We start from the raw sequence: 11,094 nt of genomic DNA on the forward strand, positions 1-11,094 counted from the left end.
CAGTTTATTGTGAAATCCAGATCTGTCTGCTGTATCTTCTTAAAGCAGATCATTCTGGGCTGCATCAAAAGAATTGTGTCCAGCAGATTGGGAGAGGTGATTCTGCCACTCTGCTTTGATGATACCTCACCTGGAGAGCTATTTCCAGCTCTGGGGCCCTCAACACAAGAAGGACATAGACCTGATGAAGTGGGTCCAGAAGAGGCCACAAAAAAAGATCAAGAGGACTGGAGCAGCTCTTCTATAAAGATAGCTGAGAGAGCCAGGGTTGTATGGCATGGAAAAGATAAGGCTGTGGGGAGACCTCGGAGCAGCCTTCCAGTACCTGATGAGGGATACAAGAAAGCTGGGGAGGGACTGTTTACAAAGGCCTGTAGCAACAGGACAAGGGGCAATGCTTTTAAACTAGAGAAGGGTAGATTTAGATTAAACATTAAGTTCTTTACTATGAGGGTGATGCTCTGAGCAACCTGATCTGGTTAAGCCTGTGCCTGCTTTCTGCAGGGGGGGGGTTAGACTAGAATGCCTTTAAAGATCCCTTCCAAGCCAATGCATTCTATGATTCTATGTTCCTATGATGATACATGATAGAGAAGATTTAAGGCTTCCAAAGTATTTAGTAGAAAGGATTCCCTTTGTTTTTAGCCACGTAAACACTGCCTTTTATTTTCATAGCAAGTTATCTTAACTTGTGAGTGGAGTGGAGAGTGAGGCCAGGCATCTGCAGAGCACTATTTGTCCTGCTTCACCCATGCTTCCCCCCATGGAATGAATCCACCCTTGGACATATTTACAGAGGAGTGCTTTTCTTTTCCTGTCTGTAGTGGAGTCTAATGACTAATATATAGAACAAGAGCTATCCTGTCTCCCTGCCCTGCTCACTTCCTCCACTGACAGGCACAGTACATATCCCTCCACAGCTGGTTATGTGCACACACTTCATTCCTGCTTTTAGGCATTGCACTGCATGGCAAGAGGTCACTCTGAAGTCTCTTTTGCCTGCCTCAGAGGCCAAGAGCTCGAGGGAATTTGTAACAGACCGAAGAGCAGCCATCTGTTTTCTAGCATTGCTGAAGCTACTCAGCTAGCCAGTGGGGTGCTGGGGAGGGGAATACACAGTGGATGCTGGCAGTGCCAGGGGGCAGGTTCCAGACTAGCTGGGATCGTGAGGAGGAGGCAAATTGCTGAGGAAACCAAGATCTTTCTTCAGTCATGTGTGACTTTGATGAGCAGAGACTTTAAGGGAGATTCTACCTTCAGGCATCTACAGAGAAGATTTATGTATTTGAATTAGGCACTGTAGGCTCCTTTCCAATGAATACAAAGAAATGATCACTTCTTAGGGAAGTCTTCTTGATCTATTTTAGGCACCTCTCACATGAATTGCTACCTCACAGTAACTGTTGCCCTGCTCTGACTGTACAGGATGACTTGGTGACTTGACATCAGGTAAGCAGGTCAAAGGCACAACTTACTTCAAGGAAAGACAGAATAGTACTTAAAAGACACACCTATTAAAAGTCACTAACCAGGTAAAGCCCATCATACTGAGCTGAGCATCACTGGGAGCTGGGAAAGAAACTTGAGGGATTTGTCCAACCTGCCTCCCATTTCCTTACTCTTTCTTATGCCCACCTACCACCTCTGTTGGCTGTTGAGATAAATGAACCCTTGGTCTGGCACAGTATGGCCACTTTTCCAATCTGATCACTAGCTCTGATATCTCCATCTCCCATGTAGACATTCAGATCTTATCAGATGAATTGCACATATCTTGTGCCAAAACAGGGACTCAGACAGTAAGCAGTATGTGCTCTTGCAAATTAAGCTGTGGTATAAATAAATAAATGAAACATAGTAAATGGAATTAAATCCAGTTGTGGCCAGTCACAAGCGGGGTTCTCCAGGACACAGTATTAGGGTCTGTTCTGTTTAATGCCTTCATCAATTATCTGGGTGAAGGGATCAAGGGCACCTTCAGTAAGCTTGCAGATGACACCAAGCTAGGTGGGAATGTTGATCTGCTTGAGAGTAGGCAGGCCTTACAGAGGGACCTGGACAGTCTGGATTGATGAGCCAAGGCGGTTCAACAAGGCTGAGTGCTGGGTCCTGCACCTGGGTGATAACAACCTCAGGAACGCTTCAGCCTTAGGGAAGAGTGGCTGGAAATTGCCCAGACCTAGGAGCACTGATTGACAACTGGCTGAACATGTGCCAGCATGTGCCCAGGTGGCCAAGAAGGCCACCAACATCCTGGCCTGGATCAGCAATGCTGTGGCCAGCAGTACTGGGGAAGTGATTATGCTCCTGGACTGAGCACTGGAGAGGCCACACTTTGAGACCTGGGTTCAGTTTTGGGGCCCTCACTCCAAGAAAGATATTGAGGCACTGGAGCAGGTTCAGAGAAGGGCAACAAAGCTGGGGAAGGGTCTGGAGAACAGGGCTGGTGAGGCGCAGTTGAGGGAACTGGGATTGTTTAGCCTGGAGAAAATGAGGCTGAGAGGAGACCTCCTGGCTCTCTGCAACTGCCTGAAAGGATGTTGGAGCCAGGTGGGTGTTAGTCTCTTGTCCCTAGTAACAAGTAATAGGGTGAGAGGAAATGGCTTCAAGTTGCCCCAGGGAAGGCTTACGTTGGATAGCAGAAAAAAAGATCTTGACTGGATCCTCAGGGAGGTGGTTGAATCCCCATCCCTGGAGATGTTTAAAAGATGCAGAGATGTGCTGAGGGACAGGGTTTAGCACCAGAGTTAGAGAATGGTTGGCGTGGATGATCTTAAAGGTCTTTTCCAACCAAAATGATTCTGTTATTCCTTGACTGGGTAAATGAGAAGGGCACACTCATCAGATTGCTCCTGACATGTTGGTGCTGTACCAGCTTCAGGTAAAAATAAAAAGTGGTAGGAAAGAAAGGTGCTTAACACAACTCTGGGCAGAAGTCACAAGCAAGGGGGGAAATCTGCTGATCACACAAATGACAAGATTCTTTTCAAAGGCTGTGGCTTAGACCCATTTTAATTCTGTCAGCTGATCAGAGGGAAATTGTAGATGGCTTGCTCAAAGACCTCAGCATTTTCCCAAACCCTGTGTTTTTCAGCTCTGCTAAAGTTAAAAACCACTTATCAGCTCCCTGTTCAAAGGCAGAGATTCCTGCAGCTGCTGGGCAGCTGCCACAGGGCAAGGGAAGATAAAGTTTCTGCTTATACCCTACTACTATAGCTAAATACAGTGTCAACAACTGGGTAGAAAACTGGCGTTCACCACATTCTGCTTATAGAGAGGTGGGACCTCAAAGGGTTCACAACTACAGATGCACAGTGCCTTTTAAAAGCTAAAATCATTCCTGCAGCAACACCAAGATATATTGATTTTCTCAGCTGCTGAGAATAATCCATGTCAAAATGACATCAATGGATTTGTTTGTGAGGCTGTTGAAAAGGCTCTTGCAGAAACAGTCTGGCTTTCAGCCTTGTCCTACTTCAAAGTGAGCAAAGGCCTCTGCCTGGCCTTTGTGGAGCTAACTTAAGACTCCTGCACTGTCAGCCATGAGCAGCCCAGAGGCATCTGCATAAATTTGGATGCCCAGATAAGTTTGTGAGCATATTTTGGTTATTTCATGATGGTGTGAGGTAATGCAAAGGTTCTCAGTGATGACAAGATGTCAGAACATGTCACTGTCAATAACAGCCCCAAGCAAGGCTATGTCCTAGACCAGCTTTTGCAAACTGTCTTTTATGAAGTAGTGCTTCCTGCTGCATCTGGAAACTTCAGTGAAGGGAGCTGCTTTAACTATTTTATAGGTGACAGAATTGCTAAGCTGGAGAGATGCCAGGCTAAACCCAAAGTCAGAGAGGTCCTCCCAGGCAGTCTGCCCTTTGCTGCTGACAGTGTGCTTGGTGTGCAGAATATTACTGATAGCTTTGATTGCCCTGCTGTGGCTCAGCCTTGTCACAAGCATAAAGCAAATAATACTGTCTTTTTCTCCAGGCAGAAGCATGCTGAGCCAGTAGTGTGCCTTGGCAATACAATGCTTGAGTCTGGCAGGTGAAATTCTAACTAGCAGCTCCTCAAGCACCATGACTGATAATGGTTGTTCAAAAGAGGGACAGTGTAGCTTTTGAAAAATAAAAGCTGTGTGTGAAGTGAAGGAAGTTCCTGACTTCACAAGTACAAGACAGCTGCCTTCTTGTTGTCATCATCCCTCTCTGCACAGTAAAACTCTGGGGCAACATACAACAGTGGCTCTGAGTCTCAGCCCAGACTGTGTGCACTACTTTCACACTCTTGCACTTAAAAAGTTCTTGCACTTTAAAAGTCAAAACAACATCCTGAACACTGAGATTTGAATCCCTGTCAACTACTAACCACTGCCAAAGATTCTTGCAGGCTTAGCTACACTGGTGTGAGCATTGGTGCATGCATCAGGCAAAGCATTACACATAGCATCCCTGGAGGTGTTCAAGAAATGTGTGGACATGGCACTTCAGGATGTGGTTTAATGGCCATGGTGCTCTTAGGTTGACAGTTGGACTTGATGATCTTAGAGGTCTTTCCCAGCCAAAACAATTCTGTGATTCTGTGATTCAGTGATTCTGATTCAATGATTCTCTTCTAGGGTAGAAGGGGAAGTAGAGTCCAATGCAACCTTACAGGCAGGCATCTAGCACTGATTTCCAGTTGTGGCATCAGTTTCCCAACACAGGAGGCTCTACCACTGCTGGCTGCTGTGGTAGGGTTGATACCCTGATGCCATCCATCCTCTCACCAAATTGGACAACACAATGACATAGAAATAGTCTCTAAGGAAAATGTCCAATTAAGCATTACTCAGTGCTACCCTTATTTATTTATGCAAGCATCAGGAAAGTTTCTCAGGAAAGAACCACAAAATCTGAATTTTCAGGATGCAGTATCTTTGTAAAAAGATACAAACTGAGATTTAGGAATTCAACAGCTTTTCAACTACTTCAACAGAAAGAAAGGGAGGAAATAGCCTTGACTTATAAATATAGTAACAAACAAGAAACACACTATGCTATGATGTTTTGTGCTACAGCAAAACACAAGCATTGAGTAAAGTGCCATAAAGCTACAACTTACAAAAATACTATCACCTTAACAGCACCGTTTCTCAGAAGGAGGTACATTGCTGACAAGATTTGGGCTGCAGCAGAGCTATAAGTGGATTGATTTTTGTTCTTTTTAACGTTTGGTTGTAAAGAATCTTCGTGACATATCAAAGCTTTTCTCCCAATGCTTTTCAGTTTTAGATGCAATTCACCGTACATTTGACATGACTATTATGTTGAAACTGAGGGATATCAGACTCCCAAGGCTTTTGATACTTCCAAGACTACTCCTTTTATTAGGTCTGGGTGGTCTGTTGATGATAAGGAAAGCCCACAGTGTGCAGCACTGTGGTTTTTTTCTGTTTCTTACATAATTATTTTAAAGGAAGACGAGCCCAAGTCATGATCTTTAGTTTGAATTCAGTCAGAACTATAACTGACGTAATTGAGAATATGGCTGGGAAAGGACAGTCTATAAAAAGAATAAAAATGAGTTAAATGAGGACTTGGCCCAGAGAATGCAAGATGAAAAATACAACAAAGCAAAAATAAAACCTCCATCCAATTCCTAGACAAAGCTACTGGGAAAGTTGTGATCGGTCACTATGGCAACAGATATTTAAATGGAATAAAAAGCTTTTAATACTGCAAGCACGTTTTTCTATACAGCTCTAGTAAAGTAACTCAGAGCTCATTAAAGCAAATATAATTTTACAATAGGTATTCTATATAATGCTAGGAACACCAATAAACAGAGAACCACAATATAAATAGGTATCAGATGTTGATGTTTTTACCATATTACTGGTTCTGTCTCTCAAAGGCTCAGGAGGTAAACAGCAATACTACTTATTTTCTTTCCCCATGAAGTCTTTTAATAACTGGTGTGAATCAAGGCAACTGTAAGCTTAACTGAGAGCTATTTTCTTTTGTTTTCTTGGCTTTTACACTAATGGGCTCCAGCTGGTGAGTCACCATATTGAGCTGCATCCCATGACGTAAGAGTTTGTATGGCCTGAACTCTGATGGAGCCGATTCACTTCTCACCCTCTTTTGCTCTGCACCCCTTGCAAAAAGGCATCAAGGCCAGGCCAACCTTGGATCATTCATACTAATTCTGGATGTGTCAGTAAGAATTACAAGCAATTGAAGCAAAATTATCCAGTATTGTACCAAAAACTAAAAAAATCCCCAGTTTACTGATCTAGCCTAATTCCATTGTCACTTCTGCACCTGAGGACTTGCTCTGTCTGTCCAGGGAAGGTAGATGGCAATACTATGAAAGAGCAAGCTTTGATAGCTTATGTGGCTATCACTTTGTATCAGTGACTGATTTATCAGGAAAGGGTGGGGAGCACAGGCAGCAGGGAAGATTAAAAACATTCATCAAACCCGCTGGCACGATTCACCACAGCCCTGCACTGTCCCTGGCTGCCTCACCACTGCATTCAGCCTTGCCTGTGGTGCGCTGTTTATTTTGTGCTATCTCCTCTTCTCTCTCCACACCTTTCATGCTTCCAGCAAGATTCTTTCACATGCTTTGTTTTGGTATTGCTTCAAAATCAGTCCTTCCAAGAAGTAATAGTCTTATTCATAGAATCATAGGATTGTTTGGTTGAAAATTACCTCTAAGATCTTCAAGTCCAACCATTGACCCAATGGCCATTAAACTATGTCCCAAAGTGCCCCATACAATTTTTTAACACATTCAGAGACGGTGACTCCACCACCTGCCTGGGCAGCCTGTTCCACTGCCTAACCAGTCTTTCAGTAAAGAAATTTTTCCTAATATCCAAACTAAACCTTCCCTGGTGCAACTTGAGGGCATTTCCTCTCTTTCTAGCACTCGGTACCAACCCCCTCGCCAGCAAGCAGCCAGCTGCTTGTTCAAAGAACATCCCTACAGCTTCTGCTGTGTGTGTTCCTTCATGCATTTAGAGCAGTTGCAGAACTGGAGATCCTCTCACACTTTGGCTGTTTGCCTATCCTAAATCTCCTGTCACTTTATTTGAATTCCAGAAACTAGTTAATATATAGGAATCGTCTCACATACATCATCTCAGCTCTACACAGATTTCTCTCAGAAAGGCAAGGCAAAAGCTGCTGAGAAGAGCCTGATGAGACTGCCTCATTTTTGACCAGCCACTACAAGAGTTGCAGCTCTGCCAGAGAGCACAGCCAAGCAGCAGGGATCTGGGCATGAGAGAGGGTAAGAGAGACACAGCCACCTGCAGGGCTTTTTCTACGGGCAGTGAATTATTTTAGTCCCAACACTGTGAAGGAACACTTGTCTTTAAAGAACTGCTTCCACAGGCTTCATTTAAACCCATAGTCCGTGCCTCACTTCTTCAGGAGGAAGAGACTCAGAGTTTAAATCTGGTTGCAAAGTCTCACTGTTTAAAGACTGTCAGATACTGTGACACCAAGCTGCAAAAATTACAAGAAGAATTTTCCACTAGGCCTAGATAGGCAAGCTTTGGGTTCTTTATCCATGCTTTGAAAATACTGTCCACCTGACTTCAATTTCACTGTGTCCATCCATCACACCTCTTGAATGAAAGAGAATTAAAACAAATGTTGTGCTTGGGTAAAGATGGCTTTTGCTCTAACCATTTTGCAAAATCAGGGCACCTTGTGTGTACTTTTTACAGGCTGACAAGCTACTAATTAGATCAGTAGTAATTTTTGAGAGATTGTTCCTCATTTTAAAACATCCCAAGATCAACAGCTAACACTAACAGCAATAACTGCTCCAACCATGAGCTTCTGCACATCCTAATAAACACACTGATAGCAGGAGTCACAACAATGTGAAGAAACACAAAACAGCCCACAGATCCCTGGGGCGTGAAGCTGGAAATAAAACAGGCATGAGAGCCAAAAAAGAAAAAACCATGGAAGGATGGATTAAGCTTTTGCCATGAAGTCTTCAGACCTGAAGTTCCGTGAGAACAACAACTCAGTGTTGTTGGCATCAGCCTTTGGTTTCATAACATGTACATAGCAAAGAACAAGAGGAGGATTCTGATCTATTGTTGTTAAGAAGTTTTCAGTTAACCAGTCATAGGGATGAATTTACACAGAGGACTTTCCTCAGAAGATGATTTGCAGTTGAGCACCTGGAGAAAATAGTTTGTATCTGGCAGTGACGAAGAGCTTTTTTTCTACTAAGAAATAAATCAAGAAGCTTGAAGAAGATTTATGTGATCTTCTCACTTAGAGTCAGCATCCTGGAAGAAGAAAATCAGATAAAATATAGCAGTGGCTAGAGATGTACAGCAGTGGGAGGGGGAAATCAATATGAATATTAGCCAAAAAATGTGTGATATGAATAAGCAAGAGGGCTGTGCCTAAGCCAGCTTGGGAACTGAGCACTGTCAAGAAGGAACAAGGGATATTCTTGGCAACACAAGGGATAGACAAGGCAACGCTGCCCACAGGGTGTGCAGCAGCCTGGCAGACTTGGCTTGATGCTGCAGACGCTGCAAGGGCCGCAGCGAAGCGAGGGGATTGCAGTCATTGCTGCAACGGGATTTTTACAAGCGTGCACTGCTCAGAAGAGATGAAAGTGTGGGATCAACTCAAGGATTTGGTTGTTACTTCGGGCCTCATAGATCTGATGTTCAGCACATTTCCCTCCTTAACATGTAAGGTTTCTGAGCAGGACAGACTGCTTCATGCGGAGGCTGTGGTACTGCTTCAGCGACCTGCTTAGGAAGGAAAGGGCAGAGCTGAATCCTCCAAAGCCAAGTGTGCCAATACGCTGCTGCAAGGCTCACAGCAGGAGGCTGCAAGCAGCACTTCAAGGTCTTCTCTGTATGTGGGAGCAGGGAGGACATTTGTCACACCCCTGCAAAAGCTGCAGGTAGGTGACCCTGCCTCTACTAATGCTCTCCCCAGCGACCCCCACCAGTGCTGCCTTTGGGACAGAGTTGCTGCAGAGCAGGCTGGCAGCAGCCAGGAATAGCTCCACTGCTCTGGCTGCATCACCACCGTTCTTCTGGAGCATTTTCTCCTTCTGCTGGCTTTCTGTCTGCCCCAGCACAGAGTTCAGGACGTTGTTTTCACCTCCAAAACTCTGCTCAAGCTATTCCCAGCACTGCAGTGAGTTATGTAGCTGCCAATAGATCACTGCTCTGCATCAGCATGTGCCAATGAAGGGGCCCTAGCTCCTCAGGAGACACATTCTGCACAGCTTGCCAGTACATTTTTTTTTTCTCATTTTCTCCTCTTTATGTTCTGTGAGCAGTCACAACTCTGATTTTCATACACACTCCTGTGCCACCGATCACCCTCCTCATAATACCAACCCAATGTGTTCATCCGCTCACCTCAAGCAGCTTTTCCCGGCTTACCTCTGCTGCTTGGTGTCCAACCCAATAAAGGGTATAGAATCATAGAAAGGAAGGGGTTGGAAGGGATTTCCAGAGGTCAGGTACAACCTCCCTGCCAAAGCAGGATCACCTAGGGCAGATCATCCAGGAACACTTCCAGACAAGCCTTGAAAGTCTCTAGAGAAGGAGATTCCACATCCTTTCTGTACATGACCCACTGAAATCAATGGAAATACTTCTCTTGACCTAAGTGGGCTTTGGAACAAGCCTGGTGTAACTTTGAAGGAGAGGGTCTTCAGCAGCCATTTGAAGCCAGTCATGACAGTCCCATCACCATAAGGGGAAAGTAGTGTGCACTCTAAGAGGGCTGTCTGCTCTTCTCTTACTCGTTGTGCCCCTTCACACCTGGTTCTTTTGACTTGCTGTAACCACTTATGAGGGGCAGAACCAGCAGAATCACCCATGAGATGCAGATGTGTGCCTGCAGCTTGTTCTGGAAACAGGAGGGTGCGGTGTGGCACTGTGTGGAGCAGAAGGAAAACTTGGAAGCAGGACTGGTAAAAGTGTGCTTTTACATGAGCTGTGTAATTTAGACACTTGATCCTAGATGTGGAAACCAGGTTTTCTGAGTGGATGCAGCATGGGAGTGCACAGTGCCCATCATAGTAGCCTCAAGTCTAACTTAGAGTAAATGCTGGCACTGCTGTTGAGATTAAACAAAGGATGAGCTATTGTTTCACAGTGAGATGCCAAGAATATTTGGCAGCCCTGGGGCTTGGATGACATCAATTTTGACTTTCAAAATCAAACTGCCACCTCGTGGTACAATGAAGGAGATGCCTGGAGGAAATCATAATCAAAAATACTGATATGGAATAAAAAGTGATCACAGGTGATCACAGGATGTTAGGAGTTGGAAAGGACCTCTGGAGATCTTCAAGTCCAACCCCATTGCCAGAGCAGGACTATAGAATCTAGTGCAGATTGCACAGGAACACATCCAGACTTCAAAGTCAATCTCTCTGGGGAGCCTGTTCCTGTGCTCTGTGACCCTTACAGTAAAGCAGTTCTTCCACATGTTGAGGTGGAACTTCCTGTGCTGTAGTTTACATCCACTGGCCCTTGTCCTATCACAGGGAGCAAGTGAGCAGAAGCTGTCCCTTCCTTCCTCACACCCAGGCCTCAGATATTTGTAGACATTTATTAGATCCCCTCTCAGTCTTCTCTCCAGACTAAAACCAAGTGTTTCCTTTGCCCAACCAATGACCTACAGTATTTATGTATTCTTAAATATGTTTGGATTATAGTTCAGGCAATTTAATAAAAATTCTTATGTCATGCTTTAAAAGTCAGTTTCTCAATGTATAACATAAAAGTACTTCATAAAGTATTTCCTCATTCTTACCTGTTACTGTACTGAAGCCACCATGCAGCTTACATGAAAACACAAACTACAAAGGCTACTGCTATCTGTAATTGTTTCCTTTCTCTTTTTAAAGCTCATTCATGTCAAGAAAAATGTGAGAGTCGGAACAGGGCTACAGAAATTGCTGAAGGTGAGCAAGTTGTAGTGCGTCATCTGGTCTGAGGTTCTGGTGCACGCTCTTGGAGTGTGATGGATGTAAGATAATTTGAATCAGCTTTCTCTTCCACTATGGGCCAAGCTGTCACAAATTACTTCACCTTGCTTGTCA

This window comes from Dryobates pubescens, chromosome 4, assembly GCF_014839835.1.
Source record: "Dryobates pubescens isolate bDryPub1 chromosome 4, bDryPub1.pri, whole genome shotgun sequence".
In the NCBI taxonomy this organism is placed as follows: domain Eukaryota; kingdom Metazoa; phylum Chordata; class Aves; order Piciformes; family Picidae; genus Dryobates; species Dryobates pubescens.